Consider the following 25,704-nt stretch of genomic DNA (forward strand, 5'->3'; position numbering starts at 1 on the left):
CTAAGGAGTTCTTATTTTCCTTTCGAGGGAATGGTTCTTGACTTTCATAGCTCTTTGGTGGGAAATAGTTTCATTAAATAATCAGCTTAATTATTGTCAAAAGTGGCCAGAAAACAGATCTGCATTTGAAAGTATGGAATATTAGCTCCCAGTCATGTTAAATGATCTTAACTCTCAAATTCTTCACCCATAGTCCTTGGGAAAATAATAGGTAGGATCCAGATGCAGGGGACCACACTTATAATCCCAGGGGTTCAGGAGGCTGAGGCAAGGGGATTGCAAGTTTGAGGCCAGCCTTAGCAAGTTAGTGAGACCCTATCGTGAAATATAAAAAGGACTGGGGTTGTAACTCAGTGGAAAACACCCGTGGTTCAATCCCCAGTACCTAATAATAATCATAATAGTAATAGGTAGGTTTGGAATGAGATGTACTTGGCACTCTGGAAATCACAGTATTGACTGCAGCCTGTGTGAGTAAGTCAGTGAATAGGAGTTTATAAACAGCCACAGGGGTGTCTGTTGCCTGACAAACCTGAAATTTTAGGGCCTGCCATTGGCTCTGGGTTGATGCTCCCTTAAACTCTTGAAAATCAGGATCTGGATTAGGTAAGTCTGTGTATACTTAGGAGATAAAATATTTGAAATAGGAACTGCTTGACAAGTCCAGGACATCTACTTGTTAAACCCATGGGGCATTTCAAGTTAAAAAGAATTTAACTCTTGAGACACTTTTTTTTTTTTTTTTTTTCTGGTGGAAGCTTACGTAGTTACAGGGTCTTTTATAGTTCCAAAGAGGACTTCCTTATGGTTAGGGAGGAGCACCACGCTGGACTGGGGAGCAGACGTCAGGGACAGTCTCTGGCACTAGCCCTGCGTGTTGGTTGGTACACAGTCCCGGGCCTGAGGGCCTCAGTTGAGTGCTTTGGGATTTATTTTTTTACTATATGTCAGATCTCATTTTGATTAAAAAACTGGAAACTGGTATGGCGCACACCTGTAATCCCAGTGATTCAGGAGGCTGAGGCAAGAGGAATGCAGGATACAGGCCAGTCTGGGCAACTTAGACCCTGTTTCAAAATAATAATAAAGGATGAGGATGGGGCTCAGTAGTTAAGTGCTCCTGCGTTAAATCCCCGGTAGCAAAACAAGTGTGTGTGTGTATACACACATATATATCCACATATGCATGCTTTGAATGTATTTAACAGATATTGTACTGGGCACTGTGAGAGACTTCAGGGTATTGCAGGGAACAAGAAACAAATCCCTCATGGATCTGTCCTTTCGGGGTGAGGGTGAAAACCACACGTGATTTGGCAAATGGTAATTGCCAGGGAGAAAAATAACAGGAATGCGTGCATCAGAGTAAATGTGGTGACGGTAAATGTCACTAGATATTGCCAAAATCCCTTCCAAAACGGCTTGTTCTGTTCCCTGCTCCAAGGACTCAGCATTTTTAAATTCAGAATTTCAAGGCCAGTTGCAACGACTGTCTGCTGACAGCAGAGATGTTTGTATTTCAGGGAAAATCATGCCTGAGAATGTACTGAGTTTGTTGTTCGTATGCACGCGCGCACAAACATATACAGTGTCGGAATTTTAAGTTCTCCCCATGAGCCCAGCGTGTTTCTGCTCCCCTGGCCCCTCCAATGCTGGGGAGGCCATCCCAGAGGCCGGCTCACTGGCCCGAGGCCGAGGGGGTGAAGCTGAGGCTTCCCAGGGCACGCTGCTCCATAGCTCTCGGGCCTTTTGTGCTTCTTCCTTTTCTGACTAGGTTTTTTTTCCAGAGGAGAAATCTCCTAATAAAACGAAATTGCTTGATAACATGATGCTGGTCGCTCTCAGGTCCACAAAGCATAAGTAGCCTATGCTGTCCTACCCGTCTCCCAGGTATGTTCTTACAGCATGTGAAACATAAATGAGTGTCTTCGCGAGAGACAGAACATGCTCGTTCTTTTTACACAAACTACAGAACAAAATTTGTTTTCTGTGCAGTTCTGTTATCAGTCATTTGATAGAAATTTAGACTTGCCAGGCAAGTAGGGAGAAACACAGGGCCAGAGGTAACTTGGCTGCCTGTGGCCGCCGCTGGCCCGTGCCAGGCCTTGGTTTCTTCATCAGTCGAGTTGGTGGAGGATCCCTGCTCCACCTCATCCCAGAACAGCCCAGAAGATTGCTGTTCGACAGTTGATTCTCCCTGTACCTACCTGGCAGGGTGAGGTCCCCGTGGATTGGCACCTCACAGCGCCTGCTCAGCCCTCAGGGCATGAGCTTGGACGTTGGAACCCTGGTTCAGGCCCTTGAGAACGCTGCTGGGGAGGGAAGCAAACAAAACTAACGAATGTGGTGGAGCGCACCATTTCACCTTGGGGCCCTGGGGCCGAGGTGCTTGCTGATGCTGAACCTGCTTTGTGTTAAGCCGCGTAGGGTATCGTGCCAGGCTCTGTGGAAGAGGTGCCCTATGTTGGGTGTTGGTGGGTCGGTAGGACCCCTGAGCTCACAGAGGCACCCTGCCTCTGAGATCAGCTGCAGGAGGTGGAGGGTGCACAGTGGGACTTGCCTGCAAGGGTCTTACGAGCCGTGCAGAATAACAGAAAGACTCTTTCACCGGTGTGATGGGTTCAGAGCATTGTCTTCTCGTACTGGGAATTCAGTACCTTCTCTGGGTGAGTTAAGTTGTTTGGGAGTTTTTACTGTGCTTAAATTTGTGATCAGACCATTTTAGAGCTCTGCATTTTAAAGGTGTTCTTCCTCTCCAAACCCATCCCCAAGTTCATGTGCATATGTACCCATGTGAAGGTGGGAGTGGAGTCCCCTGTGGCAGGCCATGGTTCTTTGCAGGCTGTGACACCTGTTGGTTGGGCCCATTGGAGGCAAATTCCCTACACTTTGTTGTTTTCTTTTTAAAATTTTTTTTTGAAATTTATTCTTTTTTTAAAAAAATATTTTGTAGTTGTAGCTGGACAGAATGCCTCTATTTTTGTTCATTTTTATGTGGTGCTAAGGATCAAACCCAGTGCCTCACACATGTTAGGCAAGCACTCTGCCACTGAGCTATAGTCCCAGCCCTCAATTTATTCTTTAACCAAGACATGAAGACATAAAAATTGCACATATTAATGAGGTAATGTCATGTTTTAATACACATACACGTTGTGTAATGTTTAAATCAGGTTAAATCTCTCTCAATCTCTCTCTCTCTCTCTCTCTCTCTCTCTTTGGTACTGGGATTGAACCCAGGGACTCTTTACCACTGAGCTACATCCCCAGCCCTTTTTAAAAAAAAAGTTTTATGTTTTTAAAATTTGGGACAGGGTCTTGCTGAGTTCCTGAGGCTGACTTTGAACTTGTGATCTTCCTGCCTCAGGTGGGTGCCTCATGCTTGGCTTCTAGCTCTCTCTCCAAATATTTATTATTTGTGAAGAAATTTCAAAATCCTGCCTTCTAGGTTTTTGAAACGTGCACTTCATTGTTGCCATCTGTGTTACCTACTGTGCAACAGCACCAGAACCTCCTGCTCCAGTGGCTTTTTCTGATGTTGGTAGGGTGGCCACTCAGTTGATGCTGGAATGTGCTGTGAATACAGCAGCTAGGGATCCTGCTCCTTCTGGGTGGTTTGTGCCTTGGTGCCAGGTGCCTGGGATGGGGCAGATCTCAGGAGCTCTTTAACTGGAGTGCTCTGAAGGCTGAGGTCTCTGGTCGCCTCTGAACAGCATCCTTCCCTAGCTGAGAGAGTTGTACCCATGCTCTCCCGAGATCGACCCATCTCAGGGGTAGACCAGAAGGCGATGCTGGGCCAACAGCAGTACTGTCGGCTCTGGTCCCTTCTCAGAGATGGAGTTCTGAGGAGACAGCTTGTGGTAGAAAAGTGGAATGGAAGCAGTCGGCTGTCGCGACTGGTTGTGTGCAGGGACGTGTGCAGGGGTGTACCTGCTGAGATGCAAGTTACACCGTTGCTTCTAAGTGAGTTGGCTGGGTCGTGTTTAGTCATTTGGCTTATCTCCCTGGTTTTATCTTCACTGCCTCTTCCTGTGCCCTTCCAGCCAGCCCATTCCCCGAGTTCAGCTCCACATACATCGCGGGCGTTTGTGTCAGTGTCAGGAGAACACTGTGATCCTGTGTCTCCGCGCTCTCCCCAGGCGGTAGGCTGGGTCTATACAAAGGTTCGCGGGGTTAGGCAGGTACATGTGAACTCCTGGTCACCTTCCCCTAACAGGCGTGGTGACGGTGGGTCAGCTGGGGTTAGCTTTCAACACTGCAAGTCGCGGCTTGGCTCTCAAGCGCATAGGCGGAGGTATTGGCCAGTCTGAGTGGGTTCTCCGGGGTGGGCTTGGGTGGGTGCACATTCCAGGATCACAGTGTTCCGTCCTGGCCTTGTGGTCATGTGAAGAAGGCTGTTTGTTGGTTTTGCCTAAGGGTTTCAGAGCCTTGATGATTGTTTGTGAAACCACACAGTACCACGTGGACACATGGGACGTGGTCGCTTGTGTAATGTGATTTGAGAACTAGGGTGTAGCTCTGTGGAAGAGGGCGTGGTTAGCATGGGTTTGATCCCCAGCACGTCAAAAAACAAATGCTCTTGTGATGTGATTTGTAAACTCTGGGAGGTCATGTAGCCACCTCAGTGGCCACAAAAGCCCCCATTTAAACCCACACCAAGGTCTCTGTCCCTGACAGTGTCCTCACTATCTTCCTGGTCCCCGAAGCTCCAAGGACAAAAGACACGTTTCCCTTTCCCTCTTCATCCTGGGTCTCCTGCCACTATCAAGTCCTATCAGTTTTTGACCTTCAAATCTTTTATGGCTGTGGTACCAGCGCGGACCCCTGTCATTTCCTGCTTCTCAGGCTGCCTCCAGGCCGTGGTTCTTCCTCTCCGCCCCTGCCCGCCACCTCCCAGGATCTGTCCATGCCATCGCTTGGTTGATCTTGAAGGCCTGCTTTTATCACCACTGCTTTGCTTAAGAATTTTTTGGGGATTGGTGGTGGTGCTGCTGGGGACAGAACCCAGGGCCTCACACAGGCTGGGCACCTGCTCTGCTACTGAGCCGCACCCCAGCACTGCTCAGGATTTAAAATCCTGCTTGCTGTGTGGTTGTTAGGTATGTGGTTTCTCTCCTCGGTCGACTTCTATAAAGAATGTGCAGTGGCTTATAATACAAGGCGTCTGATTCACCCTCCTTGGTAGCAGTGTGGTTGGAATAGGTCGTGTGCTCAGTGGGAGCAGGGAACTTCCCTGTGTGGAGAGTGTCCTCAGTACCTGGAACAGCCACACCACAAAGGCAGGCAGGTGGCTTGACCACGGGCCGGGTGGGAGAGTAAATGAGTGAGTAAATGTGGCTTCTCTCTCAAGCTCATCGCTCATCTTTCTCCTGCCCATCTGCTGAGCCTAGATGTCAAATTGGGTCCAATCTGTATTTTTGAAGATTATTCTAAGATGCATTATGAACTTTTGGTAGAATTTTAGTCTTTCATCTAGCTATGAAATTTTATGCAATTAATAATTTGTTCAGTAATTCAATAATCATTTAAGGAAGAATATTTGAAGTTTCTCTGGTTCTTTCTAGGTCAGTTACCTGGATGCCAAAGACAGGGGTAAATGGGCTAATTTAAAAAATTCTAATGAAATTGAATAAAGAGGTGCAGGTTAACCTTCGAGGGTCAGTTGTGTGTCAGGTCCTGTTCTGAGAGTTTCTATCTCATATAGTCATCATAACACGGGGAATTGGCGACGGTACTGAGGCCGAGTGACAGTAACGTGCCCAGGGTCCCTTGGTGCGTAGGTGGAAGGTCTGGGTCAACTTAGAAGGCCCAGGTTCTTTCATGGCTCCACTGAGTGGTAAGTTTGTTGAATTCTAAGTTCCACACTTTCCCCAGCAAAACCAAAAGCCATGGAAAGTACTAGAAGCCAAGAGCTAGTAATAGAGAGAAGGACCCTGGGAGACAAGTAATCATACCAAAACACAGACAAGGGAGGCTGTTATGGTCGAGCATAAACTCAGCTCAGAGCTTCCTAGATGTCGAGGCAGGGGAGCATGAGCTTGCACCGTGAGTGTACCAAAGAATGTTCCAGAAGCAGGCCTATTGAGCACCAGAGTTACTTTTTTTTTGAGCCTTTATGAAGGGTCATTGAATGAAGCAATGGGCAGCTGCCCTGGGCTTAGTGATCATTTGCCGAGACCCTCGTTGTGTCAGACTCTGGGGTGCTGGGACTGTACCTGTGTGGACAAGACCAGCAAGATTAAGGACGACAATGGCATGGGCTGGGTAAGGGAACGTGTGAGGAACAGAGGAGTGGTGGCCATCGGGAGCCCTGCCTTGGACCCACCAGGCAAGGGCTCAGGGCTCAGTAGTAGCACTGACCTGGGGACAGGTCTCCAGGGATGGGAGCAGAACGAGGCAGAATGGTACATTGTAGCAGGCATAGATAAAGCCCGGGGATCTGGGACTGCAAGTGGGAAGAGGTGCTTTGCCCGAGTGGAAGGCCTCAGTCCCAAGTGGAGGTACTGAGTGCTTAGTCCCTCCCAAGGCAGTGTCCTGCCATTTTGCTGTGAAAGTAGAAAAGTCTGACTTGCCTTCCTGCCCCTTAGTGAGTATCTTACCATGGATCCTGGACTGTGGATCTGTGGCTCTGGTCTAGAATATCTGGTTTAGCGTTCAGCACATGTAAGTATTGAGCACATGCCGTGCTGGACCTGCGGAGCCCAGAGGCATAGATAGCTCTGGCCACACATGTCCTTCTCTGGGAATTATTTAATTCTGAGCAATACTGTCATCTGACAGTAGGGCCAGGATGTCAGCTGTCATTCAAGGAAGTCGCATCTATCTCTAACTCTACCTTATTCTGAAAAGGTTTTGAAGAATGATTGACAGAGTGCATCAGTGCGAGCTGGTCTGGGTTTGCATCATGCTTCTACCATTTATCAGTTTCCCGTGTTGCTCAAGTTTTTCGTTTCTTTTCCTTTTGGTAGTATTGAAGATTGAACCCAGGGCCACTCCACTGAGCCACATCTCCAGTCCTTTCTGTTTTATATACTTTTGAGATAGGGTCTTACTAAGTGGGCCTCCACCTTGGGCAAGGTGTTTAACCTTTGTGAGAACTGCTTCCCCGTAACTCAGAGGGCTGGGCTGTCTGTGTGTGCTATCTTCTTATGCTGGGGCCTCCCTCAAAGGCCTCATGCCCTTAGAGTGTTAGAAGGGAGAAGCGAAATAGTAGAATGTCATAGCAGGTGCTTAATATATATTGTCTTTATGATTTTCATCCATTTAGAAGAAAATGCATAGATAAGGCAGGAAATGATTGAGGAGGAAATAGGGATGAGGGTGGTGCCTGGATATGTGTGGCCCTGTGGATTTGCTTAGTGTCCTGATGTTCATGGGAGACTGGGGGACATGCTCTCATTTCACTCTCCATCAGTTAAAAGACAAATCAGGAATGGGCATGTTTATGTCAGCTTTTTCATCACTGTGATAAGAATACCCTATGAGAACAACTTAGAGGAGAAAAAATTTGTTTGGGGCTCATGAGTTCTCAGTCCATAGATGACTGACTCTGTTGCTCTGGGCTCAAGGTGAGGCAGAACATCATGGGGGGAGAACCCAGGAAAACGGCTTATCTCACTCTTGCTCCTGAGCTGCTGGGATTACAGGTGTGCACCACCACACCCAGCAGCCCATCACTTTTAAATTCTGCCGTACACAAAGTCTCAGGACATGGGCAGGATAGCCAGAATGTAACCCGAGTGTCCTGCAGGCCGTTTCCCACTAGAGTCCTCATTTCTGTCTGAAGCCTCATGAGAGCAGTCTGCATTCCTCCTTCCCATCTGCACCAGGGTCTTCCGAGCTTCCCCCAGAGTCTCCCATGCTTATGACATTCTAAACCTTTCTAGTTTGCATCTCTGAACGTTTCAGAATTCTTCCTGCAAGCTAGCTCCCAAGGCTTCCTAATGACATGGTCAGCTTAGTCACAGCAGCAGCCCTACTCCTGGTACGAATTTCTGTTCTAGTTAGCTTCATCACTGTGTCCAAAATACCTGACAAGAACAACTTAGAAGCCAGACACAGTGGTACACACCTGTAATCCCAGTGACTCAGGAGACTGAGGCAGGAGGATCACAAGTTCAAAACCAGCCTCAGCAACATAGCAAGGCCCTAAGCAATTCACTGAGATCTTGTCTATAAATAAAATATTAAAAGGGCTGGGGATGTAGCTCAGTGTTTAAGAGCCTCTGGGTTCAATCCCTGGTACCCCAAAAAAGAACAACTTAAGAGGAGGAAAAGTTTATTTGGGGCTCCCAGTTTCTGAGGTCTCAGTCCATAGCAGCCTACTCCCCTACTCAGGGCCCAAGAGGAGGCAGAACTTCTTGGGGGATTGGCCCAGTGGAGGAAAGTGGCTCATCTTATGGTGGGGTCAGGAAGCAGAGAGGAAGAGGCCGCAGGAGGCACCCGCCAGTGACCCACCTCCAGGCACGCCATCCGCCTGCGGTTCCCACCCAGCCAATCCATTCAGACAAGGATGGATTGATAGGTCACAGCTCTCATTTCACCTCTGAATCAGGAACTTCCGGGGGACACCTCATACCCAGACCCCAACAGGCAGTGACTGCCGATGACGGTGAGGTTTCTTCGCTGGGTTGCGGAACTGGGTCTGGATTAGACATCGCGAGTGGTTGCTTCATTGGTGAGTACTCTAAAAGCCCCTGAATGGCGCGTGTTTTAATGGGGAGTTGTATGGTATGTGGGTTCTACCTCAGTTTTAAAAATCAGGTTTGTAGGTCACGGGTTCTTGAGCAACTCGGCCCCACGGTTCTGCCACCAGCTGCGCGTGTCTTGAGCAAGCCCCGCACACCTGCCGCAGGCTCATTCATGCTCACCGGGGGTTCCTGTGCTCCCTGCCTTTCTGAGCCCTCTTGGGGTGCCGCCGGTGTCCGCCTGCGAGAAGGAAGGCTGTGTGTCCCTGGGGCTGGGCCTCCCCCAGAGTTCCTACACAGCAGTCCTGGAAGCAATACACTGAGGCAGTTGAACGACAAGGAAACCATCTGCTTGAAGTGGCACCTTCTGGAGGTAGCGGAGGGACCCGCGTCCATGCTATGGGACTGTGCACGGGTGCAGTGTGAGGCCCCTAGGATGTGGGCAGGAGCTCAGGGACTTTTACCTTGTCCTGTGGAGCTTGGTTGGGATGTGATTTAGGTGTTCTTTTCCAAAGGTTCACGTATCAGAGGCTTGGTCCCTGGGGTGGCCGTGTTGGGAGGTGGAGGAACCTTTAAAATATGGATCCTGGGCTGGGGAGATAGCTCAGTCGGTAGAGTGCTTGCCTTGCAAGCACAAAGCCCTGGGTTCGATCCCCAGCACCGCAAAAAAAAAAAAAAAAAAAAAAATTCTAAAATATGGATCCTAATGGGGGCCCTCGGGTCAGCGGGGAGTGTGCCTCGGAAGAGACCGTGGGACCCCAGACGCTCCTGCTTCCTGTCTGAAGATGTGGCCTCTCCCTCACACATGCCCTCCTGCCATCTGCCATGAGGTCCTCACCAGAGCTGAGCTGATGCCGGGCCGACCTCGTGCCCGTCAATCCCTAGAAGATGTGAGCTAGTAAACCTTTTTTCTTTATAAAGTCAGCAAGCCTCGGGTATTTCACTATACTAATAATGGGAAAAGGACTAATACATGGTGCCTAGAGAAATTTCTTCCCAGCCCCTCCTACCGGTGTGCTGTGTGATGTGGTGGGTGTCTTTTCTAACTGGAAGCCACAGCAGGTGCAGTGGAACCATGGCTCTCAGATCCCCACAGCTTGCTTGAGCCAAGTACACCGCTCTCTTGACGGTGTCGCTCCGGTGGAGCATTAAACCAGCCTCTGAAAGGAGCATCTTGCATGGCCTTTTGCACCTGTCCTGAGCAGCAGGCCCAGGAGGGTGTCAGGGCAACCCCAAGGAGCTGTCTTCCTGCCTCAGAAGAGAACATGGTCAAGGCGGTGAGCTGGCTTGGATAGCAGCTCCGTGCTAACGTGTAGCAGGGAAGTGAGTGCAGACACTTCTGTAAACGCCACCTACAGCCTCCTGTCCTGTGGCAGCGGGTCTCATTATTACTGATGCGTTCACAGTGCAGGATTGAAAAACACGCTTTCCAGACACAGGCCACAGGATTGACCTAGAACTGGGGCACAGCACACCTTGGATTGGTGACAGCTTGAGGTCACAACAGAAGCAAGCAGGGCTGGGAGGGGTCAGAACAGTGGCACCTGAGGCTGCGGTGCAGTGATTGCCTGGCCCGTGGTGGATCTGGTCCTGGCCTTCTTCCAGCAGTGCCATTAATTCCTGGTAGCAGAGCTGGCTGGAGCCCTTTGGTGGACTGAGGAAGGCCCGCCTCTGGCAGCTCCCTGGTCTTCCCGCCCTGGGAGAAGCTCAGGTTTTGCTAATGGCACAGCCTGCTGCTGGCTCTTCCTTGGGTGACAAGAGCCAGCATGAGACCATGGTGGGCCGGGAGGTGGGTCCCCCCTTCCTTGTCTTGGGTAGCAGATGATAGCCAGGGTTGCAGCACATTTGTCGCAGAGCATCCCACAAGGTCCCTGCATCTTGTCCTGCAGGTGGCTTGCTATTTCCTTGCCTCTGAGTCCTGGAATCCCATCTGTAGAATGGGTCAGATGCTATTTCTCTAAACAGGGTTTTCATGCAGATCAGAAAAGGGGCCTCTGCAGTGCCTAGCACTGTGCTTGGCACCGGTTAGGAGTGAGTGAGTGTGGTCCCCATATGGCTCCTGCCGGGGTTGGCAGTAGACAAGAGTGTCTCTCTCCTGCAAATTTTTTTTTTGTACCAGAGATTAAACCCAGGGGCACCTAACCACTGAGCCACATCCCCAGCCTTTTAAAAATATTTTATTTAGACACGGGGTCTCACTGAGTTGCTTAGGACCTTGTTAAATTGCTGAGGCTGACTTTGAACTCGCAATCCTGCCTCCGCCTCCTGAGCCGCTGCGATTGCAGGTGTGCGCCACCACGCCTGGCTCTCCTGCAGTTCTGAGCGCTTGTGTTTTTGAGAACCCAGGGTACTAACCCTTGTTTCTTGATGATAAGGAATCCAGGTCGCCAGACATTTGTGGAACACTTGTCTGGATAAACACTCGAGCAGTGAAGCCGAACGCGCAGGAATGCCCAGGGGTGTCCAGGACCGGGAAGGTCTTGCAGGGATGCTGCCGGCTTTGTGGGGCGAGTTTTTTTTTTTTTTTCTCTTTTTTTTCCTTTTTTAACCAACCTTATATTTACAGAAACATTGCAAAATAGCATAAAGATTTTCCTTATATTTCTCACCAAGTTACCATCTTCCATAATCCTGCTAAAATGAACAAGAACAGGAAATTACACATCAGTCCGATGTAATGAACTCAGTCAGGCACTGGCAGACCTGTTTTATGAAGGGCCGGACAGTAAACACTCGGGTCTCGTGAGCCAGCAGGTCCCCAGCAGCTACTCACCTGTTGTTTTTGCAAGAAAGCAACCAGGTGTAACCAAGGAGGTGCGGCTGGTTCCAGTGGAACTGGTGGTGGCGGCAGCCGGTGGGCCTCGCCTGCAGGCCTGTTCTGCCAGGCCCTGAGCCAAACTGCGTGCCTCGCTAGAATGTCACCGGTGTTCCTGCTAACGCCCCCTTTCACCCCAGGATCCACCTTGCACTTCTTTACCATCTCTGGTTTCTCAGTTCCTTGACCTTTCATAGCCTTGATGCTTTTGGAGAGCACAGGTCAGTTATCTTATGGAATGTCACTTGATTCAAATACCACAAAAGCAAGGTTGTGGCTGCAGTGCATGGCAGCGGCAGGTTGGCGTTCTACCTGCATCCCCTGGTTAGATTGTTCTCTGCAGGGTTCCCCCCACAGTTAGTCCTTTCCCCTTGATGTTAGTAAGTATCTTGGAGGAGATACTTTGAGATGATGCAAGTCCTGGTTTTGTGCCCTGATTTGTTTTAGCACCTCATGGCTGGATCATGCGTGTTAGTTATACTGTGATATTTGCCTAATAGTAATTCTCTGCTTCCCTCTTTCCAAGAACTGTCCCCACTTTCACATATTGATTGATTTGATTATATCTGTATGGACTCAGGTTTTTTTGTTGTGGTTAAAAATCTCATACTCCACCAGCAATGAACAGTCCAAAGAGGAAATAAAAGAAATAATTTTATTTCTAGTAGAATCCAAAAGAATAAATTTAAACAAGGAGGTATAAAACATCTACACCGAGAACTATAAAACTGTTAAAAGCAAATAAAACCCCAGTAAATGGAAAGACAGGGCTGGGTAGATAGCTCAGTTGGTAGAGTGCTTGCCTTGTAAGCACAAGGCCCTGGGTTCAATCCCCAGCACCAAAAAAAAAAAAATGGAAAGACATTCCATGTTCATGGATTGGAAGACGATATTGTTGAGGTGGCCGTGCAGAGACAGGGCAGTGACTCAGCACAGTTTCCTGTTGGTGTGACCGAGACGTTCTGGAACTGGACACGGGTGGTGCTGGCCCGTTGTGGATGTACTTATGTGCCACCTGATTGTACGCTTTGAAGTAGCAAGTTTTGCGTCGCGTGTAGTCGAGTAACCTTCTCAGTGAATCGCTGCCCCAGCCCACTTCGCTGGTACGGTGGAGGGTCTGGCGGCCCCGATTGCGCTGGCTTTAGCCATTAGGAGTGCCTGGGAGTTGTCCTGAGGTTCTCCCTCCAGCGTCACATTCTCCTGGATGTTTCTTGACTTCGGGGCACCCCGAGGTGGTCCAGGCTCATCTGTTTCTGTGTCCTGGCCTCACCCCTTCCTGAGTCTGCTGTGAGCCCGAGTGCTCGGGGCTCCGAGTGGCCAGTGATGGAGAGGTGAGCCCGGCGGGAGAGGGTCGCGGCTTTAAAAGGAAAAGGAGCTGGAACATCGCTCCCGGCGCTTCCGGAGCTCTCGCCTCCCTGCGGCCACTCCCTGTCCACCGAGGAGCAGGCCCTCATCAGTAGCTGCCGCGGCAGGTGCCCGAGGCATGGGATTCCTTGTCTCTCCCCGTTTTCTTCAGGGCAGAAGCAGATGAAAAATAAGCAGTGTCACCTCACCCACTTCTTGGTTTCTAACACCGTCTCCGACGAAAGGAGGCGTGTATTAAAATCACTGTGCCTGCCGATGCCTTCGATTTTCCCCCCAGTACTGAGCCCAGGGAACTTCCATCTCTGGGCTGCATCCCCAACCTTTTTTTTGGGGGTGGGGTACTGGGGCTTGAACTCAGGGGCACTCGACCACTAAGCCACATCCCCAGCCCCATTTTGTAGTTTATCTAGAGACCAGGTCTCATTGAGTTGCCTGGCACCTTGCTTTGCTGAGACTGGCTTTGAACTCTTGATCCTCCTGCCTCAGCCTCCCGAGCTGCTGGGATTACAGGCATGTGTCACTGCCTGGAGTTGCAGCTCCAACTTTTCTGTGTGTATGTCTGTGGTGTGTGTGTTTAATTTTGAGATAGAGTCTTGCTAAGTTGCTGAGGCTGGCCTTGAACTTGCCACCCTCTTGCCTGGGCCTCCCACATAGCTGGGATGACAGGTGTGGCTAGGCTAGGTGCCCTGGTAGATGCCTCCAGTTTCCATCCAGCCCCCTGATGTTTGCTTCTTATTGCTTTCCACTTTTGTAACTTCTTTCAACAGTGAGAAGCCAGCCCCCACCTATTCGTCGTTAGTTTTGGAAGCAGCGCACAAGTTCCAATTGCCACAGTATATACACAAAAGTGCCTTTAGACACCCACCAACCCCGTCATGTTCTTGAGGAAGTCACTGTTAGGTTGGACATAGCCTCTGAGATAGTTTTTCTGAAGAAATCTAATTTTTCTTTCATTGTTTCTTAGTGAAAGTGTAACTTTCTTTTTGATTTACCATGTTGGACCATCTTTCCATGAAGGGACTACAGTTTGATGTAATTATTTTTAACTGCTGCATAGTATTCCATTGTTTGGGTTGTAAACTAAACATCCAGTTTGAGTCTGTGACCAACAACAATGCTGCAGCAAAGATGCCATGAGGCCCGGTGAGAAGCACATTCCAAAAAGAGAATCAGTAATTCCAAAGACCTGGGCATTTTGGTTTTCATAAAAAAATAGCTTTATGATCAGGTGAGTAACACATACTTTTTTTTAAGGCAAATGACACATGAATCATGAAGCAGGTTGGGGGTTAAAACCCCATTACCCCTGTGACAGTCCGTCTGTGATCTTTGGTTATGAAGGTGCGTGTTCACAAACATCTTCGGCGTCACAGGCCACGGCACCTGCGCTGTTGCATCTGGCTGTTTGTTTGCTCTGCAGAGTGGCTGGGGACACCAGAGTGGACAGACGTTGAGTATCCGACTTCCCTGGCTGCTGCCTGTCATGACTCCCAGGCCCCGTGACTGCCTCGGGGTCAGGATGCTGCAGCTGCCACCTGCCGGCAGCGCCCTGCTCCGTGCCTCCTCCGCTTCCATGCCTGCCGGCGGGCCCCTCTCACCCTGCCACCACCGACACGCGTCCTGGCCTTGAGGTTTCCCTGGAGTGACTTGGTCGTCCCATGCACGCTCTGAGCCTGCCCCGAGGTGTCACTGTGTGCCGCAGCCTCCGTCCCTTTTCATAGTCGGTAGTAGACGGTGCTTTTCTTTGTTGCTCATCTTCCAGAATTTTTAGTGGCAGTAATATCTGTGTTTATTGCAGCTATATTAAATAAATTGCTTTATTATTAAGTATGTCATCACGTTTGCCACAGTAACAGCGCCTTTATCACTTCACCTTTGTTCGCACTTGCCCCGCACTGGGCGCCGTTGTGAGTGCCCCTGTTCTTTAGTTCCTTAGTCCTCACGACAGCCCCAGAGCCCAAGGAGGTGGCTCTCGTGATCACCGGGGTTGGTGCCTGCTCCTCTTGCTCCTGGTTCCGGAGCGTTCTTGTGTGAATGGAGGCAAGGTTTCGGCAGGTGCTTCTCCTGTGTCAGGCAGGGTGTTCCTGCGGCTTGTCCTGTTTCACGCCATTGATTTGGTGAGTTACACTGATTGCTGAGCACTGGGCCAACCCTGTGTCCCTGGAGCTTACTCCAGGGGATCCCGTGCAGTGTCCTTTCATATCTGTCGCAAGGTTCACTTTGCTAATGTTTGACAACGCTTTTGCATATGTGTTGCTGGGCACGTACGGGGTCCGAAGTTCTCTGTTTGTGGTGTCAGGGAGTCCAGGTCTCATAAAAATGAGTTGGGCTGGGCGTGGTGGCACACGCCTGTGATCCCAGCTACCCAGGAGGCTGAGGCGGGAGGATGGTAAGTTCGAGGCCAGCCTGGGCAACTTAGTGAGATGTTGTCTAAAGATAAAAAGTCTCGGAGAGAACTCCTGGTTCAATACCTAGAACTGCAAAAAAAAAAAAAAAAAAAAAAAAAAAAGACAAAGAGGAGCTGGGAAGTCTCTCTTCTGCAGCAGCATAGATGGGGTGTTCGTGCCAGTGGAGCCACCTGGTTCTGGGGTTCACTATTGGTGAACGCTTTTAACTTCTAACTCAGATTCTTTGATGGGGAACCATTCAGGCTATTTATTTTGCCTACTTAGAAGCGTGTCCATTTCCCCTAGGTAAGCAAGTGTCGGCCTAAAGGGGTCCCCACATCATCCCTTTACTGTCGGTGGACTCCAGAGCCGTCCTCCTCCCCGCCCTGCGGGCGTCGTGTGCTGTCTCGCTTTTCTCCCGACCAGTCTGACTGCAGCTAACCCTATCCCAAGGCTGCTGGTGTGCCAGCGATTACTAAGACTGAAATCTTGCTGAGACTTCACAGATTCTAAAAAGAAGAACTATTTGTCCAGAGATGCTTTTCTTCATGCTCTTTGGTGGGGGAGGCCAGAAGGGGCTTCAGAATCCGACTGATCAGGTCTGTCCCTTAGCTGTTAAGCCCGCTGTGCTTTGGCCCCGTCTCCATCCGTGCAGGGCCCCCTCCCCGGGTGGGCTCCTCGGCTTCTTTCCGTCCCTAGTGCTTGATGAGCAGGTGCGCTCAGCCGTTCCGCCTCCGAGGGCAGTGCCAGCGCCCCCTCGGCCCTACTGTGAGCATCTACACGGCACCCTCCACCCACAGCAAGCCTGGCCTGTATTGAGGTGAGCAACACTGGTGTCCCAGACAAAGGATAAGGAAACGGCGAAGCAGCTCACGGTGCGTCCCATCAGGAGACGCAGGAGATCATCTAGCAACATGGAAAAAGGTTTTAAAGAAACATTTTCATCCGCTTTAGTGGTTCGTGTACGTACTCACGTGTACGTAGAAGTTTGCGTGTGGAAGGGGAATTGAGAATTCCAAGGGGAAAACAGCTCTACAGGGAACGAGATTCTGGTCCAAGTTTTCGTCCTCTAACCCGCGACACCGAGGCAGAGTGAGACCTGGCCTGGGGTCCCCGCTGGGGCGCAGGCCATGGGGTGCTGGACCATCACTCAGAAGACCAAGAGGCTGTGACTCCTTTCCTGTCGGTGGTGGCTGACCATCAGGCCATCCTGCCCCGGCCCCAGGGAGCGGTATGTGAAGGTGTGGCTCGGCTTGGAAATGCAGGGGTACAGCGGACGGGGCAGCAGGGCAGGGCGTGCTCATTACCCCGGGAAAGCTCCGCGCCAGAGCCCTCTCCACGGGGCACGGCCCGCCAGGGACCAGTGTTCCAGATGGAGGTCCTTCTCCCTGCAGCCTTCTCTGGGCCAGTCTGGCCTCCCTGTCCCTGTGTAGGGTGACAGGAGGTCTGGGGTCAGCCTTTGAGTCTTCGGACTTGGTGGTCTTCCTCCGGCTTCGTCACCACCGAGCCACTTGAGCTGGTGGGTACTCACAGTCAGGCTGCACCCCAGGACATGAGCCCTGGTCTCATCTCCTCGCCGTGGTTCCTTTGTCAGGACGGGCTTGTGGGGGTCCTGGATGCCCCCGACTTCACCCAAAGCAGAAGTCTCCCCCTCTCCACGCCAGCCTCTGAAGCTCCGTTTCTGCAGGATAAGCTCACCCGTTCCTTTTCTGTTCCTCATGTGACATGTTTTGGGGCCACTTCCTCCTGGGTGCTTACACAGCTAGCCCGCAGTGTGGACGGTGTTAGCCCCTGTGCCTTTTACAGAAAGGAGAGTGGACAGGCCAGGAGCAACACAGGCCCCCAAATCAAAGGTGCACTAGGAGCTCATTGACAGTGACAGATGAGCGCCACACTTCACATCAGAGAGTTTATTTTTGGTCCCACATCCCCAACCCTTTTTTCTATTTTACGTAGAGATAGGGCCTTGCTTAGTTGCTGAGGCTGGCTTTGTACTTGGATCCTCCTGCCTCAGCCTCCCGAGCTGCTGGGATTGTGCTGGGCCAGTCAGGTCTGATTTCATACCACATTAATTGAGGCACCTCGGGGGACGAACTCCTGTGAACCCCTATGAGGTTTTTTGTGCTGTAAATTGCCTCGAGCCACCTCTGCATAGCTGCTGAATTAAACCCATGACTTGCCTGGAGCCTGTTGTTGAGGCCCGGGGAGCGGGGTGGAACCCACTGGAGTTCCAGGTCCCAGAAATGCTGCTGCAAGTTGCAGGGTCAGCCCCTCGGGGCTTAGTCAGCTGGTGTGGCCGGGGCTGCTTCTGCTGAGTCACGCTCACCGTGCTCGTGGCCGCCGGCCGCCTTCCTCTTTCGCGTGTTGTGTCAGACATGGGCTATCCAGTGTTTCCAAATTAAGCCTGTTATGTGGGGGAAAGGCCATCGGCAGGAGGTGCTGGGCTGGAGATGGACAGAGGCCGGGAGCCTCCGTGGTCGTCCTGGTGTTGCGGTGCCAGCACCAGCTGCACTGTCCCCTTCCCGCGGCAGCCTTCTAGTCATGCCACCCTGCACCCCTGTTGTCCCAGCTGCCCAAGGCCTGGGGACCTCGGGCTGGTGTTCAGGGCTCCTAGCCTGCTTGTGGTCCCTTGCTGAGGCTCCTCTCTAACTGACCACCTGCGCGCCCTGGTGCAGGGGGAGATGGCCCCCCCCGCTGGAGTCGCCCCAGATCCCGTGGGTGCTGGGCTGTGCTCCTCCACCAGGCGCCTCGCTCCCCACCTGCTCTTCAGGACCCAGCTCCCAGGCGGCCCTGGTGCTCCTCCTTGACGCTTCCCTCCTCCTGCTCAGAGCTTCGTCCTCCATTCAGAGCCTGCGGGGAGCCAGTGCCCTCCCTGATAGGTGGCGAGTGCCCCACGGCCAGGTGGCAGGCTCTCCTGTCCACCCCTGCACGTCAGTTCCTGGCAGGTGGGAGGCAGCGCTTCCCAGGTGTTCTGTCCCCAATCCTTTCCGAGAGCCTCTGCAGCTGCCTTGTAGTCCCAGTGTCTTCAGTGCTTCAGGCAAGTGACAAGAGTGACCAGCAGGGGGCACGGCGTGTGCTCCAGGAGTGCCGGGCGGCCCTGGGCGCGCAGGTGACAGCTGTGAGGCTTCCGGGCCCATCTCCACAGGTCTGAGGGTCAGGAGCCATTCCTTGTCTAGAACGGACCCGCAGAGTCTAGGAATAAAGGCCCCTGGCCCCGCTCAGGACACAGCCTAAAGGAGGAGCCGCTGTCCCCGTGCCACAGTTTGAAGGCTGCTCATCAGCAGAGCAGGAGACTCAGAAGATGGTGGGGGTCTCATGATGACGAGTCATCCCACCAGAGGAAAGGGCCAACCCCAGCCCCCAAGAGATGTGGCGCCCGGACGCCCATGCCTGGGGGCGCCCTGCGTTCCGCCCTGGTTGAGCCCTGAGCCTGCTGCAGACCTGGTGGCTCAGTGGAGATCTAGAAAGGCACCCCAGCTGGAGTCTAGAAGGCCTTCCCGAGGGAAGTAGCTGCATGGTTGAGAGGTACTTCTGCAGCCATTGGCTCTAGAGCCGGCCATGGCCCTTGGTGATCATCCCCACCTGGCCTTTTCAGCGGCACAGCTCGGCCCAGGGGAACTGAGAAGCCTGCAGTGCAGTCAGGAAGCAGCGGGGTCCAGAGGGGCTTCTTCAGCCACTTCCGTTACCTGCAGCAGGGGCTGGTCAGCTTTTTGTAAGAGGCCAGGTAATAAGCATTTAGGCTGCACAGGCCAGGATGAAAGCTAGGACTTATGGAGATACTTATATAACAAGGGAAAGCAAATTCACAGTGTTTTTATTAACAAAATTCGAATTATAACATTGAGTACAATTTTTTAAAATGTAGGTCTACTAATAAGGAGAAAGGAATCGCTTCTGTGGGGATGCACTTTGCTCGCCGGGTTCAGAGTCAGCTTCCCTGCCATCCGCATCGCCTGCGGCGCTCTCTGGTAATGATCTGCAGGGGGTTTTACCCGCTCAGGCTCAGAGGATGTCTTTTCTCACCAAAGGCTGCCGCCACGCGAGGCTGTCCGTCCACAGTGTCGTGTCTGTGTTCTGGTTTTGTGTCGGTTCTCTTCAGTTACACGTGATGAGCACAGGCTTTCAGTGGCGCGCGGTTCTCGCTGGAGACCCCGCTGGGATCGTCCTCTCGCTCTGCACTGCTCAGCACCGCGTTACATTGCCGATCACTTGCTTCTAGTTGAAGTTCAGGGGTGCTGCCCAGCTTCATAGTTAAGTGGATTTTGTAATATGGAATTCTCCTTGAAGTTGCGTGAAGCTGAAGAACACTGCTGGAACTGTGGTTTGGGCTTCAGAAAGGTTTTTATGGGAAGGGAAATTTACTTCTTGTTTTGTCCTAACAGTCCAGGAATTGCCAAAAAAAAAAAAAATCTCGATATTATTTAAGATTCAGGTACTATTCATTTACTGGAAATGACTACCGCAGAGTAAGTTTCACATGTAAATGCTGTCTTACCGTAGAATGTAGGTTAACCTCATTAAGAAACCTAATTTCCCAAACCATTCATTGTTCAGTAACAGTGGTTGAAGACAGTTCTTATTTGGGTACGGGAGATTGAACCTAGGGATGCTCTACCACTGAGCTGCATTCCCAACCCTTATTATTTTTTTTTATCTTGAGACAGGGTCTTGCCAAGTTACTGAGTCTGGTCTCTAACTTTCAGTCCTCTTGCCTCAGCCTCCCAAGTCCCTGGGATTACAGGTGTGCACTACCACACCCAGAGAAGACAATTCTTGTTCAGTAAAAGTTCAATATAGATCTGGAATAGTCACACTAACCTTTACCACTGCTGCATTGGTAAGCCACTGTGTAGTAGGACAGGTTGGATGTTCAGCCTCCATTTTTGATAAGTTCATGGAACTGACTGAGGTTAAGCCCACAAGAGCAAATGAGGTTCCCTGTTGGCACTTCTGGCTCAGTGATAGAACAGACCCAAGTGCTTTCTGCACAGTCCCTGCCTAAGAGTGGTAGTGGCTCAGTACCGACTTGGAGCACTCTGTTTCCACAGGCTTTGTGACTTTGTCCCACAGCCTTTTCTGCTCCACATATCTTTTTACCAACAGTTAGGAAGCATCCTAGCAGAGTCCCCTCCAGGTTGTGCTAAACTAGGGTTTTCAACTCCTTGGAAAATGTTCTTGCTTGTTCACGCGATTCCTTAGTTGTGTCAGACTTGACCAAGCCGTGCTGGCAATGTCTTTAGAGTCTTAAGGAGCCAAGGAAGTGGTGAAGCTTACTGTCCTTAGGAGTGATGTCACCGGAGGCGTGCTGGAAGCCAGCCCTTGGCCACCTGGCAGTACCAGGGTACCCACCTCAGGGAGCCAGGTGGGGAGCAGTAACCGTCCAGGCCAGGGCCTGTCAGCAGAGGCCCCGAGGGAAACTGAAGGCCCACCTTCCTTGCTGACCTGCAGGGCGCTGGGGGCCTGCTGAGAGAAGGATTCAGGTCTTGCTGTGTCAGAACCTCCAGGGTGCAGTCTTTTTTTTTTTTTTTAAATCACTCACTGTGCCAAGAAACAGGAAAATCTCAACTTGAAGGAGAGAAAATGGCCAACAGACTTTTGCATCAAGAGGACACAGATGGAATAAAGAGCCAAACAGACGCTAGGACTGAAGAATACGATAGGCAAAGCAGAACTCTCTGGAAGGCACCCTGGTGGGTCGGAGAAGACAGGAAAGTCGGTGAGCTCAGGAGAGCTTGAAGATGGGGTGGTAGAAAGGACTCAGTCTGCACCACAGGGACAAACCGGAGCAGGCCAGGAGAAAGAGAGAGAGACAGACAGAGGCTCCGGGTCTTGTGGGACGGAGAACCAAAGATTCCACCGTCATGTCACTGTAGTCGGGAGGGGAGGAGAAAGAGGGCAGCCTGGAAAGGCATTCAGGAATTGGCCGAGTGGCCCCTGGATTTGTCAGGACGGAAACCCAGATTCAGGAAGCGGAGTGAACCCGCACCAGCCTCTCAGTTCAGGGATAAACTTAGAGACGCTCTTGCTCCAGGGAACCCAGTCCACCCTTCTGGGCACTGCCATCCGCGGCTGCCTGGAAGGTGCTGGCCCCTGGCACCTCCGTCTCTGGAGGCGGAGCTGCTGGGCACCAGCGGGGTTTGTTTCCCCGTCTTGTAGCCTCTAAGCCCTGGCAGAGGTCCGTGGCCTGGGCAGACCCGGTTCCCCCGCACCTGGGAGATGGAGGCCGGGTAGACCTCAGCTGGCCGTGGCACTCGGGTGCTTGCTTTCTGCTTCCTTCCCCATCCCTTCCTCGCTGCTCTCGGTGACGGACTCATCCTGACGTCCTCAGTTCTGTTTACCCATCAGAGGCTGCGTGTGTGAGCAGAGGCCGTGGTGCTCCCGGCCGGCCACGCAGGCCCTCTCAGGAACGGGGAGCGCTCCTGCCAGCGTCCCCGGCCCTGAGTGGCAGTGGTTTTTCTGTCCACCTTCTCTGCAGTACACTTGACTGAGTTGCAGTCCTTCGCTAACTGGTGTGAAGTGGCCAGCCTTTGAGATTAGGAGGGAGAGTGGTCAGGTGCACACTCGTGGCCAGCCCCCGTGGCTGGGAAAGGTTCAGGGAAAAGTAACAATGTAACAAAAGCAGTAGGGATAAAATACATAGTATGACTGTGTTGCATTTCCCTTGTTCCTTTGTGTAGCATTTACAGAGGCGCTGGAAACGTTCTGAAGTGGCTGGAACCTGCCCGGATGTGCAGGGGTCACACACTGGCAGATACTGCACGTTTTATCTAAGAGACCTGAGGATTTTGGCATCCACGGGGATCCTGGAAGCCATTTCCCTCGAATACCAAAGGACAGCTGTCCAGCCCCTGCCCCTCTCTGCACGCACGTTGTTTTGTGATAAAAATGCAGGCGGCCGTGGAATGCTGGCTTGCTCAGGATCAAAGCAGCTCAGCTGTGTTCTGTGTGCGGGTCCCGCCTGGCTGGTCTTCGGCCTTTCTGTGCCCAGATTCACAGATAAGAACACGGGACCTACGGTAGGGACGGGGTCTGCTCAGGTCTCAGCCAGCAGGTGCAGGGCTGTGGCAAGAGTTGGGTCCAGTCAAGAGTTACTCTCACTTTATTTCCACCGCCCTTCTGTTGGCTTTCCGTCTTTTTTTTGCTGTTGCTGACCGGTGTTGTGTCAGGCCCGGGAGCCGTTTTCCTTTCTGTTGAGGGTGGAAAGCAGCAAGTCAGACCAAAGACCCCACCAGGGCAGGGAATGGCACAAGGTTCCATGTCTCCTTGGAGCCCCTGTGGGGACCACAGACTGACCACCATGTGGTCACCCTGGGAAGACAGTTATCAGTCATGACGGCCAGAATTTCCCCATCAAATCATTTCATTCCACAGAGGTGGTTCCCAAACTGTGCCAGGGTGGGTGCCCCAGGGCACCAGAGCACACTTGGGGGTACTGAGTTGTCCACGCAGCAGGTCTGCCCCCATGGGCCTCCCCACCCAGTCACAGCGTCAGATCGTGCTGTGATCCTCGGCACGACTCCGCGTCTCTGCAAGGTCAGCTTTGCAGAGGTGGTTCGGACCTCACGCGGCCCACTTCCCTTGGCTTAGGGATCGCCATGGCAAATGTGCTGATACCTGCAGCTCCACCAGCCAAGCACGTCTGGGAACCTTTGTCCTAGAGGATCGCCGGGTGGGCACAGTTCCAGCCCAACATGGCCCTGACGTCTTCCCGGCTCCCGTTACTGTTTCCTGGGAATTTGCACTCACTGAGCCGTAGGTTACGTGCAGGGAGAGTGGAGCGAGCTCTGCAGGAGTCAGCCAGGAGGGAGGTCAGCGCGAGGCCAGGGCACTGGAGGGTGCGGGTGCCTCAGTGGGAGAAGGTGGCTCGTGTGACCTAACCTGGGGCGTGTTCGGGCCTCGGCTCCCTTGGCGATACGTGCGGGTTTGAGGACGCTCCTCCAGCTTGCCCGCCTTCCTGCCAGCCTGCCCAGGCCCGCTTCCCTCCCTGTGCCAGGCAGGGTGCCGGGTGCCCTTCTTCCCTCGGGAAGCTCTCGCAGCAGGGAGAGACGGGGTCCACACGTTTCCCTGGGTTGACCGGCAGTGGACACAGCCCCCTACTGGAGGCTGGGGCTCCTAGTTTTGCGACTCAGGGCAGCTGCTGACCCCCTCAGAGCCTCCCATTCTCCCCAGGGAAGGGTCTTTCCACCTCCGGCACCTCTTATCTTTGCAGAGTTTTCCAGGGTCAAGTCTGTTGGGAACATTCTCTGTTCTGTTGAGACTTGAGTCTGAGCACTGGCAGGGGCTTTGGGGCCCCAGCCCCAGCTCTGGCTGCTGCAGGGGGTCAGCCTGTTGACAGTGGGCAGCAGCGGTCACTCTGCTCCAGGTCGCTTGCAGTTTCCTCAGTGGCACAAAGATCTGTGCTCCTGACTCTGGGCTCAGGGGCAACTGTAAAGCATAGGTGTTAGGGGACCCCAGCCTTTTGTTTGTGAGTCATTTGCTCAACAAGCTGACTTTAGGGGCTCCCTGTATGCCAGTCTGCAAACCAAGCAGAGTCCCTGCCTCGGGGACATCCCAGGGTGGAAATGCACAGCGATGGGGGAGGGGTCCCGGGGCTGCTGTAGATGTCGTTGTCAGGCAGTGTCTCTGAGAGGGCCACTTGAACAGAGATCTGAAGGATGTCGCAGCGCAAACCCTGCAGGTAGCCAGAGGAAGGGTTCATGCAGCTTCAGCTTGTGCAAAGGCCCTGAGGTGGAAGGGGAGAGTGGTCAGAAGTGTGGGCGGTGGAAGTGGACTTAAAGGCGTGAGGGTAGGGGTTTAATAGGCATGGGAGGATTTGACTTTTTTTTTTTTTTTTTTTTTTTTATTAACCGAGGGGCACTTTACCACTGAGCCACATCCCTAATCCTTTATATTTTTTACTTTGAGAAAGGGTCTTGCTAAGTGACTGAGGCTGGTCTTGAACTTACAATCCTCCTGCCTCAGCCTTCCGAGTTGCTGGGATTATAGGCAGCAGAAATTTAGATTTTTACTAGGCATGATGAGAAGCCCTTTGAAGTTTCTTAATAGTGAGATGGTGTGATCTGATTTATTTTAATTAATCAGTGGTACTAATGCTGGGGTGCTCTACCTCTGAGCCACATCCCCAGCCCCACTGGGTTTCATTCCGTTGCTGAGACTGTTCTCAAACTTGTGATCCTCCTGCCTCAGCCTTCCAAGTCGCCGGGATCACAGGTGCGCACCTGTGTTTCTGACTTCCTCTTTGAAGGACCATTCTGGTCGCTGTGTGGAGAGTGGCCTGTCTGACTCTTGCAGTGGCCTGGGTAATTATGGGGGCACAGAAGTGCCACATCCTTGCTCCCTACACCCCATCGATGTAGACATCCCCCGCAGGGATGCGCTTCCTCCTCGGGGTTCTGTAGTCAACAGTGGGTGTTGGTCTCCCCTGGAAAATAAGTGGCCTGGGCCACAGGCGGGTTAGAAGGCCGTGGGGCCGCAGGATGGGAACCAGCACTTACTCGCTGCTGCGCCTTGCGCGTACCAGCGGGGGCCTTCCTGTGCCAGCCCCTAGTCAGGCTCTGCATGTCTGGCGCCTCGAGATTCTTTGGGACAGGTCCTGAGGCCTCTCGATCTGGTTTTGTAAAAGCTTGACAGAAGGCTTGTGGGCTTAACAGAGCCGCCGCCAGAGCCGCCGCCAGAGCCGCGCAGACAGATTTGACTAGCGCCGAGTAAGTGTCAACTGTGTTTATAATGCTGAGATACAGACAGCTTCTCTGGGGACACCAGAGCTAATTTGCATGCACGAAGCCCTGGGTTCCACCCCAGCTCCTCAGAGAAGCGAAGGCGAGGAGCATCTCTGATGGGCGAGGAAGCAAGGCCTGTGCTCCAGCTGCTCCGCCAGGCCCTGGAGGGCGGGCTGCTGGCTCGGTCACCCTGTGGTTTCCTGCAGGCCGCGTTGTGTGGAAGTGGCCTGCCGAGGTGTGGGCCTCGGGAGTGGCCGGGTCGACGCCTCAGCTTTCAGTGGTAGGCGGGCCAGTTGAGCATCTTCCAGGAACTAGGCTGGTGACTTGAGGGTTCGCGAGCTGACTCACCAGGACTCTCAGAACTCAGAACCCTTCCACTCGGGATTGAGGTTTGTTACAGCAAACGTTTGGGACTAGCAGTCACCAAGGAGGGACACTGAGGTGGTGTCAGGAGAAGCCAGGCCTGGATTCCCAGTGGCCTCTCCCAGCGGAGTCACAAGGACAGCACTTGGTCGTCTGGCACCATGTGTGGCATTGTGTCGGGTGGGCCGAGGTCCCCAGGTTCACACAGGTGAAAGCATACCCACGCGGCCTTCCGTCGCTCACTGTTGGCACGGCGTCCAGAAAGTCCACACAATCCTCCTGACCACTGCAGAGTCGGCATGTGTCGGGCGACGTCAGCGTCCTGCACGTGCTTGAGGGTCCAGGCTGGCTGTGACGTCTGGCAGGGG

At 52.4% G+C, this 25,704-nt stretch overlaps 1 protein-coding gene across 3 annotated transcripts in view; it reads left to right on the forward strand.

The window, feature by feature from the left end:
- LOC124970025 (NADPH--cytochrome P450 reductase) overlaps positions 1-25,704 on the forward strand; it is a 49,547-nt gene that overhangs the window by 1,263 nt on the left and 22,580 nt on the right. The window contains exon 2 of one of the 3 annotated variants that reach the window (XM_047533051.1): positions 8,555-8,677. The exons of the other annotated variants lie outside the window; for them this stretch is intronic. The gene's annotated coding sequence lies outside the window, so the exon portion shown is untranslated. The remainder of the gene's footprint in view (positions 1-8,554; positions 8,678-25,704) is intronic. 3 annotated transcript variants of the gene reach the window in all.

This window comes from Sciurus carolinensis, chromosome 18, assembly GCF_902686445.1.
Source record: "Sciurus carolinensis chromosome 18, mSciCar1.2, whole genome shotgun sequence".
In the NCBI taxonomy this organism is placed as follows: domain Eukaryota; kingdom Metazoa; phylum Chordata; class Mammalia; order Rodentia; family Sciuridae; genus Sciurus; species Sciurus carolinensis.